This window comes from Ixodes scapularis, unplaced genomic scaffold (genome assembly GCF_016920785.2).
Source record: "Ixodes scapularis isolate PalLabHiFi unplaced genomic scaffold, ASM1692078v2 PGA_scaffold3__209_contigs__length_174095766, whole genome shotgun sequence".
Classification (NCBI taxonomy): domain Eukaryota; kingdom Metazoa; phylum Arthropoda; class Arachnida; order Ixodida; family Ixodidae; genus Ixodes; species Ixodes scapularis.
The window spans coordinates 115565712-115576200 of record NW_024609868.1 but is presented as its reverse complement, the minus strand read 5'-3'; the positions used below and the strand labels follow the sequence as shown (position 1 = coordinate 115576200).

General features: G+C 50.1%; 1 pseudogene; it reads left to right on the top strand.

Annotated features, from left to right (window-relative positions):
- The first annotated feature begins 505 nt into the window (after positions 1–505).
- LOC115317309 overlaps positions 506–10489 on the top strand; it is a 62130-nt pseudogene continuing 52146 nt past the window's right edge.

Here is a 10489-nt window from a genome sequence, read left to right as displayed (position 1 = left end):
TCTTTCGAAAGTCACTGACGTCACGTCAGCGTCGCGCTGTGATTGGTTGCCGCTTTGCGGTTCGTCAAACGGTTGGGAGAAATCGGTTTCGAAGCGGTTGGCAAAAACGCGCTCCAAACCTAGCCGCTTTGCGGTTGAGAACGCGCGGATCCGCTTCCAGTGTGAACGCGCCATTCGGGAGGACTATAGACCATTTCACGCAAATTTCTATGGGCGCCGCCATCTTAAATCACGTGGCCCGTCCGCCATAAGCTTGCTTCATTTTCCGCTCCGCACCCCTCCACTCGCCTCCGTACGCCTTGTTGTGCTGCTGCCGGATTCATTGTTTCCACGCTTCTCGTCCTTCTTTTCCTGTAAATTGCATTGACCTACGTTGTCTTTTTATATAGTTGTGTTCTGTTATTGTGCGAATCGCTTTTGAAGTCTATTTTTTACGTTTTTCTGCGTTCGGAGTCAGCGGTAATTCGTGTGACGCGATCATAGGCCGCGATCACAACCGGCCGCGATGGCCCTTCTGTGGGTGGACGACCTGAAGCTTTGGCCGAAGATTCAGCGCTCATGTAAGTATCAAAGATCTGAACTGTGTTAAGTGTGACATGACTGAAACGGGTAGCATTGCAGTGATATGCTGAGAGCGGTCGACGCCGCGATAGCGAGTTATCACCTGCGGACTCGGTCGTGTTTACATTACTTACTGGGGTATTCCGCTGGCGCTCGCTCGCTGTTTTAAAATCAGCGTTGTAGGTATTTGAGCGGTAATTGTGTCAAACGTCGTTTCTGTGTGGCGGAATAGGAGTGTAAATGTATCGCTCATCGATCATTCGCGATGTGTACGTACAAAACGCGACACTGTTAACGCGTCAAACAATCGCTGGTTTCTGCTGTCTTTCTCTCAGGATCGAGACGCTGTCAAGAAAACTACTACTTCCATCGAAAGTGCTCATTTGGGGCACTAATATAAGCGGTAAAGTGTTATGCCCACTAATACCATTCCTAAGTAAAATTCGAAAAAGCGTCTATCATGTTGGCGCTGACAGTGTCGCGCTGTGTACACATAGCTAAACGGCTAGCGCGGGTACAAAGCTGGCGCTTTTCTTTTAATTTTGCTTCACCCCGGAAACAAGGGAGGCAAAGTTTTACCGCCTAAATTGGTGCCCCATATGAGCCCTTTCTATCACTTGACAAACTTCGGTGGTAGCTGTTCATTCGTCAGAGTGAAGTAAGAAAATCCGGCTACGTCTTGTTCGTGCTGTGTCGCACTGTGTACACTAATTTGATGACTGTCTAGTGGTGTTGCTCCGCGAAGCCACGCGTGAAGTTTAAGGAGGGGTAATAATATGGCGAACTGGACGAGATGGTAGTAATTTGGTGATATGAAGAAATTTCAAATCTTTTAAGTGCATGACTGAGTTTCCTGCTGAGCTAGTATATTAAAAGCGGTCAATTGTTCTGTTTACTTCATTTGACTAGTTCCGGACACAGTTTTAAAGCTGGAACCATAGGCATATTTCAATGCTATCCACGTGATGCCACATCTTCCAGTGCCCCTCATGAAGTATTAATGTGTCGGGTGTAGTTGAGTAATGCAGCACTGGGATTTTTCATGTGGTGCATGCTTCTGAGATTTGAACGCTCCTATGCACTGCCCTGTGAAAACTCGCCTGAGTTGCAGGTTTAGTGCGCTAGAGGCTTAAAGCTCATCTCATTTTGCTTCGTTCCTTAGTAAAATTTAAACTGTACTTTGAGCTGCTTGATTAAAACACCTTCTTTTACAGTTATCTACGAGTACATGATTACCAGGCAAGACATCGATGGCAAGGCATCGCAGAATTTCAAGGGATTTGTCGAGGCGCCGAACTTGTTGGACTCTGGCCGCGTCGGAACAATCCTCGTGCGTCAAAAAGCTGGACTCTGTGAACTTAAAATTTGAAGTCAGGTCCTCACAGACAGTGTCTAAACTGTACGAGACACAGGTCACCTTCACAGACAATCTCATCACAAGCATCGTCTGCTCCTGTATGGCTGGGTAAGGGCAGTCGTGCTCACACGCAGCAGCACTCCTGTTCAAGGTTGCAGAAGCATCAAGTAGAGGGCTGACTGGGTCAGCATGCACCGATGTACAGTGCAAGTGGAACGCTTCCACTGAAAAGAACGTGGTACCCGCACCCTTGCAGGTCATCTACGGACTCAAGTCAGGCAAGGCTGGGTTCCCCCAGTCTGACAGTCATAGGGCACTCCAAGTATATTTCAAGCGCTCTGGCTTCAGGAACATAGAGGGAACATCCTGGCATCTGTCATGGACGCCCGACTGAAGAGTGCTCCCCTTCAAGTTGTGAGAGGTAATGCCAAACAACTTAATTGCTTCCTTTCATTCCTTGATGCCTTGTGCGTGAACAACTTTTTGACCCACAGTCCCAAGGTTGCCACTCCGGCGAGCTCCTCTGTGGCCCATGCAAGAACTTCTACGAGGCCAACGTGGCACTGACCGCAGCAGCGATAGCATCGCTGGAGGTGCAGGCCCGGGGCCAGGACAGCAGCCAGTGGCAGACCGCACGAAAATTGCGTATAACTGCCAGCACAGCTGGGTCCATCCCAAAGACGGCCTCCCCAAAGAAATGGATTGCCAGTCGTCTGAACGGTACCTTTCGTGGGAACGAGAACACAAGGCATGTATTCAGGTTTATGTTGGTGCAGACATGGATCATTGGAGTATTCTCAGAGCAGCAGAACGCTGAATCATGTGTACAGAACAGCGCACGAAAAGACAAGGACAGAGAGTAAGGAACATGCACAACACAAAGGCGCCGACTCGCAACTGAATTTATACACAAAAGGAAGAAGAAGAGGACGTTCTGAAGGACATGCAGGGCACACAGTGCGTGTCACACGCGACACAACACCATTTAACTACAATGTCTTTGCCCCATAGTCCGATCTAAAAACAAGGTTTTGGTTTGTTTTTAAACCGAAACCTTGTTTTTAGATCAGACTATCAAACCGAACCGAAACCTTGTTTTTACATCGACTGACTGAAATTCGAAACTCTAACCAAAGTTTAATAAAAAAACACAATATTTCCCCGACGTTTCGGGACCAGCTCGGTCCCTTGGTCACGGGTGACTGTGGGTTGGGCGGAGGGGGAAGCCGCTTATGTAGGCCGGTTGCGATCGCTGTGTCCGGGTTTTTCCACAAAGCGATGAAGCTCTGACACATGAGCTGAGTTTGAGACGTTCTCTGTGTCTGTTCCTTCTACTGAAAGTTCTTCCGATTTCTTCCACCACAGTCTCAGGTGTAATACGACATGATTAGCTACCACCAGCTCGCCTGCACTCTCACCGTCTGCTCTGACACATACTTGCTTAGGAGACTGCCCGACGACCTGTTTATATTACCTTTTGTTGTCGAGATGTACCAGGATTCTAGGTGCAAACGTTTACGCCAGTGTCGTTCCGCGCCCTAGACCTCGCTTTTATCGAAGGACACACGGTGACCCAGTTTCGCAATGTGTTCAGCAAAAGCGCTGGCTTGAACGTCATTCTTTTTCACGTCATATTTGTGGCGGCGGAAGCGTTCCGGGAAGTTCATGGGTTCCCTCACGTAGGCTGCAGGGCAGTCCACGCACGGGATGCGATAGATGAGGCCTTGGGATTTGTCCTTTCCCGGTCTGTCCTTGGGGAGGGGAAGTCGGTGACGGATGGTGGACACTGATTTATGAGTGACCGCGATTCCATGTTTACTAAGGACGCGTCCGATGGTCTCGCTGACGTTCCTCACGTATGGCAGGCACAGATGGCTCGAAGGAGCTGGGGCTGTGGAGAGGCCGGGACGGCGCAGCTTGTAGACCCGATTAATGAACCTTTTGGAGTAGCCGTTGTTTGGAAGGTCGGCATTGTTCTTGTTGACCTCTTCTTAGAGAGACTCCTCTGTCGAGCACACAGACATGGCACGTCTGAACAGCGCAGTGACCACCGACATCTTTTGGGTAATAGTCAAAGTTCAAGCACCTTCCGGTGTGCGTAGGCTTCCTGTGCACCGTGAAGGCAAGCTTGTCTGAAGTCTTCTTTACACTGATGTCCGTAAACGGTGAGAAACGGTAAAAAAGTGAGAACATGAACAAAAGGGCTCAGTTTTCGTTCGGGATTCTATATTTTCTGAAGTAACAATATCTGCGGGTTTCTTTTTTCGATGATATTGAGGATAACAAATTATTACAATCGGCAAGATAAGTCAAACGATTTACGGGACAAATAGCTTCCTTATGCCAGAATGCTACAAGCGCGAAGCGTATATTCATAAAGAATCGTTTCGTCTACATCGGCGTTTTATACGTCTCGTCTATAGAACGCGGTAATTGGTTGTATCAGGAGTAAATGACACCAGTTCATGTCCCTATAGTAGGACGTAAGAAAAAGTACATGCATCAACATATGGGTCAGAATTAAAGTATTATGTAGGTAATTAAAAATGAACCAGAGTTTCGTGTAAGAAGTCGCCGTCCGCATCCATGCGCGCCTCCCACTCTTTTGGGAGACGGGGGATACCATCGGCTTCTCTCAGGTCCTTCCCGAAACGTTCGGGCAAAATCAATCACTGTTGTTTTGACACACATTTGCCCCAATACATTTCCTGCATCTTGTGATTAATATAAAATTCGACACTCTTCCTCTGTTAAGAATCGAACAACCGCTTGCGGGTCAATCTCGGACGGACTCCCAGTCACACCGGCCGTGGTATCAATGATATACAAAAAAAAGCAAATCAGACATGCAAGAAGATTAAATACGAGCTGACATGCTCCTTCACAAGTGTTAGGCCTTCAACATGGGAAATGGGGACCAGTGAAGGTTTAAAAGGAGCGTTTAATATATGTCTGGCGGGTAGGCCTGCAGTGCAAAAAGAACATTGCGCCAAGCGGGTGGTGGCGCAAGCTTAGGGTCAGTCGTCGTCTTTTGCTACAGCGCTAACAGTCGGCCATCCTAAAATTCAAGTGTCCTCACTTGATGTTTCTTTGATGTCAGCATCAAATGTGTTGAGCCGTTTCAGCTTCTCGGCAGGAGCTTTCGACGTGTAGAAACGTTGAGTCCGCTTGTGGCCAGGTATATCCTCGATGTGATAGGTGTCATTCGATTGTAATACCGACCTTCTGCTGTAAGTGCGACTTGTTCTTTTTCTTTTTTATTGAGCAACCGCCGTTGCTCACGAAAGGTTTGTTGTCGCAGCCGCCGACGCTGTTTTGGTGCTGGTGATTCGTAGCGTGGTGAGGTTGCTTCCTTGGTTGTCTGCTTCCCGACGCGTTTTCTCTGTGCACCCGTTTGCGGCTGCCCTTGCTTCCTTTCTGCTTGTTCGGTGATGCTCGCCGATTTCCTTATGACTGTTTAATCTGATGTTGAGGGGGGGGGATGTGGTGTATAAAACGGGAAAGGGGGTTTAATGGCTATGCGAAATGTTATTCTCCAGGTAGGGAAAAGACTCGCATAGCCAAAGGGGAGAGGGAGGGAAAGATGTGGATTGAGATGGGTTGAATAAAATATTTTAGCAGTTACTAGGGGAAAGCGCCAATCAAATAATTTGTAGGGTAGAGGGAGGGGGGGGGGGAGGGGGCAAAGCGTTGCTAACACACGGCTAAAACATTGTTCAAAGTAAAGGTTCGATAAAACGCTCAATTGCCAACAGTCGCTCAATCGCTCTCAACATTCGGTCAATTGCACAAGTACAGCTCGTCGCCGCGAAGCGGCGACGAGCTGAACGTGTGTAACATGTCGCGCCGCCGCGAAGCGGCGGCGAGACTTGTGTTTTACAGCCGCAGTTCCGCAGTTCTGCCACAACACAGTTACGTTCACTGGAGTTTTGCATCATTGTCATGTCGCAAACGTGTGACGAGATCTTTACCGGTTTCCGAATTGCGCGCGGCAGTTAGAGGCGGTCTGAAATTTCAGTCACATGCGCAAACTCGAGCACTGCACGGAATATGACCCGCGCCCGTTGCTTGCCGCCAGTAGGAAATAGCAGTTCCTTTGTCGTGGACGCCTGTGCCCCTGTCGCCCTTACCAAAGCTAGTAATGTTTTCCGTGCTTTCTCGTATTCCGGGCAGTGCCATAGTATGTGATCGATGTCTTCAACGTCCCCGCACGCAGTGCAGTCAGCACTGCTTCTCTGAGACGTCCTTCCAAAGCGATGCAATGTCTTCCTCGTGAACGCGCTATTAGTTCGGAGACGATGCAAAAGCGTTGCGTCTTTCCGCGTCAGTTTAGAGGTTGGGACTGGTACAGGACCTTCTTCATCGGCTGTTCCGGGATCGGGGTGTCTTTTCCTGAGATCGCGTGCGATGAGAAGGCGCGCCTCGTGGAAGCGTCGCAGGTTGTGCGTGGTAGTCGATATGCTGTGTGCCCTTGTTGCCAGGGTATCTGCACATTCATTTCCAAGAATTCCGCTGTGGGATGGCACCCACTGAAATACCAGTCTCCATCCGTTGTCCTCTAGCTTTGTTGCTATGTGTGCAGCCTCCTGGGCGATCAAGGGAGCGTGCTCGGGGTTGGCGATGTGAACTAGCGCACTTCGAGAATCGGTTAGTATCACAGCCTTATCGATTTCAGGACGTTCCTGCAGTGCCGTAAGTGCCAGAAGAATCGCAACCGTCTCCGCTGTTGTAGAGGACGTCTCGATGTTTAAGAGAACCGCACTTTCAGTTGATATTGCGGGGATCGTGTATGCCGCGGTTGCAGTTCCTCTCTTCTTGTCAACTGAGCCGTCTGTGTAGACCTCAAGATGTTCAACATATTCATTTTCGAGAGCCACTGCGACAGCTGTGCGGGCGACAGTTGGGCGAATATCTTTTTTCCGAGGCAGGTCTGGAAGTGTTTCACGCACGTCTAGCGGTGGGCGTATGGAGTGTGGGGGACGTGAAGAATATAAAACTCCAGGGCTTCCGATGTTACGCTGAAATTGTGCAGCTAGTTGACCAAGATGCGACGATGGTCGTTTCAGCAGGTTGGCAAGAAAGTACTGTGCCGACGGGGTCGTGTGCATTCGCACTAGGGAATGCATTGCCACTCTTTCCTCTCGTAGGATGATTGGCTCTTCTTGTGCCTCCGTGAGCGTTGCCACGTTTTTCGCGTATGGGGGAAGTCCCAAACAGAGTCGTAAAGCGACACGGTGAAAACGTTCGAGCGCGTCTAGCTGGGGTCGCCTGATATTGACGAATGGTAGTGCGTATAGGAGCTTCGATTGGAGAAGACCTTTGTAGAGTGTCAGCAAACCATCCGGTGGGATACCTCTCTGGCCGTATGCACGGAAACTCCGGAGGACGCCCAAGAGCTGTCGACACTGTCCTAAGAGTCTTTTCACTGCCGGCCGCCATGTCGCGAGGTCATCGATTAAAAGGCCCAGGTAGAGGTGGGACCTACTCCTTGCGATTTCTACGCCGTCGAGTGTAATTTTGACGGTCTGTCGCCGGCTCCTGTTGGTGTAGAGGAGAGCGGTCTTTGAAGCAGATAATGTCAGTCCCAGACGAGAAATTTCTTTTGCTGTTTTATCCAGAGCAAACTGAAGAATTTGCCCAGTCATATGTGCCTAGTTGCTTAACCCAACCGTCCAAATTGCGACATCATCCGCATAAATGGCGATGCTTGTCCGTGGCGTAAGTGGATATGTCATTGGCGGAAGCACAGCAGGTAGTGACGCCATTGCCAAATTGAAAAGAAAAGGACTTATCACGCTGCCCTGCGGTACTCCTTGGGTCACATATCTTGGGGCACTTGTTGTTCCCCGGACGTTTACAATAAGGGTCCTGTTTTGAAGAAATGCACGGATGTAAGCGTAAGCTCTACCTGCGATGCCGAAGAGAGTGAGTTGGTGGAGGATGGTGGCATGAGGTAGAGCGTCGAAAGCCTTGTGGATGTCCAAGAAGGCACAGTACATCGTTTTCCCGGCAGCCCGCGCTTCTTCGAAAGATGTTGCTACTTCTCCTATGGCGTCGACCGTAGAGCGATGTGCCCTGAAACCAGACAGTTGGTCAGAAAGTGTCTTGTTGGTGCCAAGTTGCCACGTGAGACGGCGAAGAACGAGGCGCTCAAGGAGTTTACCGACGCAACTTGTCAAGGAGATAGGTCTGTACGATGACAGCAACGCGTGAGGTTTACCAGGCTTCGGGATCGGAATCACATGGGAGACTTTCCAGACATCCGGGAGTTCTGCGGTGCGCCACACCTTGTTTAGTGCCTCCAGGAGGGCGGGATGGTGACTCTTATCTAAGTTTCTCAGTGCCTGATATGGCACTCCATCTGGTCCAGGAGCGCTACGCTTCGTGCACTTCCGTAGCGCGTATTCTAGTTCGCCTCTGGTGAAGTCGTTATCTAGCTGCATGGGGGCGCAGGCATCAGACGGGCGAGTTTCTGGCTCTTGGTACCCTGGGGGTTGTGGAATAGCTTTTGAAAATTCATCCGCCAATAGTTCCACCGTTTCCTGCAAAGGCTTTTGAAGTGCAACGGCGAGTCCGGATATGGGGTGTTGAATCTGTTTTGCGGAAGACAACGCCTTTGCTATTTTCCATGCTTTAGAAAGGCCGCCAGCCGATCCGAAGAAGGCGCAGAGTTGTCCCCATTGCTTTCGCTGAAGACGAATTGTATGTCGACGAAATTTGGCATCAATCTTGTGGTGAGTATTCCAATCTTTTGGATCTTTTGTTCTTCGTGCCTTTCGTTGAGCTCTCCGGCGCGCGGCGCGGAGGTTCAAGTATACCAGGTCTGGCGCTGGCCTCCAGAGTGGCACCTTTATCGTCCTCGTCGAGAGACTAAGAGCATTGGCGATTGCTATGATTGGGTCCTTCAGAGGACCTGCTGCTAGGGCTCTGTCAAGGTGCCGTCGGTACATGTCCCAGTTTGTGACCCTGCATCGTCTGTACTTCGGTTTACTAGTGTTGGGAGATACAATGTTGATAGGAATATGGTCACTGCCCCATGAGTCGGGTTGTGGAGTCCAGTTTGCAGCTACATCCGGTGGGGCAAAGGATAGATCAAGAACACTGTCGTTTACACCTCGGCGAACATATGTTTCTGTGCCGTCGTTTAATGCTTCTAGGTGAAGCGAAGACGTGACACACTCGAGCGATCTGCCTCTTGCAGTAGTTCGCCTGTCACCCCAGGCAGAGTTATGTGCGTTAAAGTCACCGAAAAGCATCAAATGGCCAGGGCATTTAAGCGCTATCTTATTTAAATCTCCCGCGTCCCAGCTGTTAGCACGCCCAGGAGCGAAATATGCAGAAATTATAGTGAAGAGCTCGCCTCGGACTTCAATCGTGGCAGCTGCAAATTCTGCTTTCTCTGTGGTGAACGATGAAAGATCAACCGGGTTGTGTGCTAGTCCTGCGGTCACAAGGAGCGCTGGTCGAGAACGACCTCCCTTTCGCGCTGGCGTACTGTGGTGAATGACGTAAGGGGAAAACCTGAAATCGCCCGGTCGCGTCATCGGTTCTTGAATGGCCAGGACGTCAGCAGGAGAATGAATCAGGTGCTGTCGTAGGTCGGGTAGACGCCTTCGAAGGCCACGCGCGTTCCATTGGAGGATGGATGGACAGGTTAGGTGGGTATTTCTTCGTCCATGACGTGCAGCACGCACAGACACTGCCGGGGTCGCTCTGATCGAGTCTTGTGCATGAGAGGACGATGGCACTAACATCCTTCAAAAAGGGGAAGCAGAGCTTGTATCATGGTAGTTAGTGTCGTTGCCCAGGATGTTTTGAGGCTTCTAAGTAGGGTGAGAGCGATATTGACTGCTGCCTTGACTAAAGGAATCCATCCTGCAGAGTCCCCGGAACTTGACGGCTTCGCATCCGCCTCCCTTACTTGACGGCGCTGGCGCACAGTTGATAGCTGCAAATCAGACTGAGGTGTCTCGGGGGGTGGTGCTTCTGACACAGCAGCCATTTGTATACCCTGTGATGTTGATTCTTGTCGAACTCCTTGAGATTTTGGTGCCTTGGGCTTAGTTGCCTTGAGAACCGACGCATATGGTGTTGCCAAAGCGGTCGGCTTTTTTGAGTGGTCGTTCTTGTTCCCTGCAATGTCCTTGAAGCCAGAAGCACCAGCCAGCTCTTTCGTGACACTGCTGTCAGCAGGAGTGAACTCAAGCGCCGGAAAAAGTTCCTCGTGTTCTAAGGCTGTTTTGGCAGAGTGAAAGTCCACCGAGTTTGCCTTCGAGTAGGTTTGAATCGTTTCAACCTCTCTTCCTTTCGGACAGGACCGTGCTGTGACCTCGTGGTTTTGCCCACAGTTCACACATTTCGCCGACAATGACAGGCATGTGCTGTCCGTTTGGTCGTGATGTTGTGCGCAGTGTCTACATGTTTTCGGGCGTTTGTAAGCCACCTGTTTGTAACCAAAACCAAAGCAATTAAAGCATTGGATTGGTCGGGCCTTGAACGGAGACACCGGGTGGCGCACATGCCCTAGCAGAACGTAGGATGGGAGTCGGTTTCCACGGAACGTTACTTTTA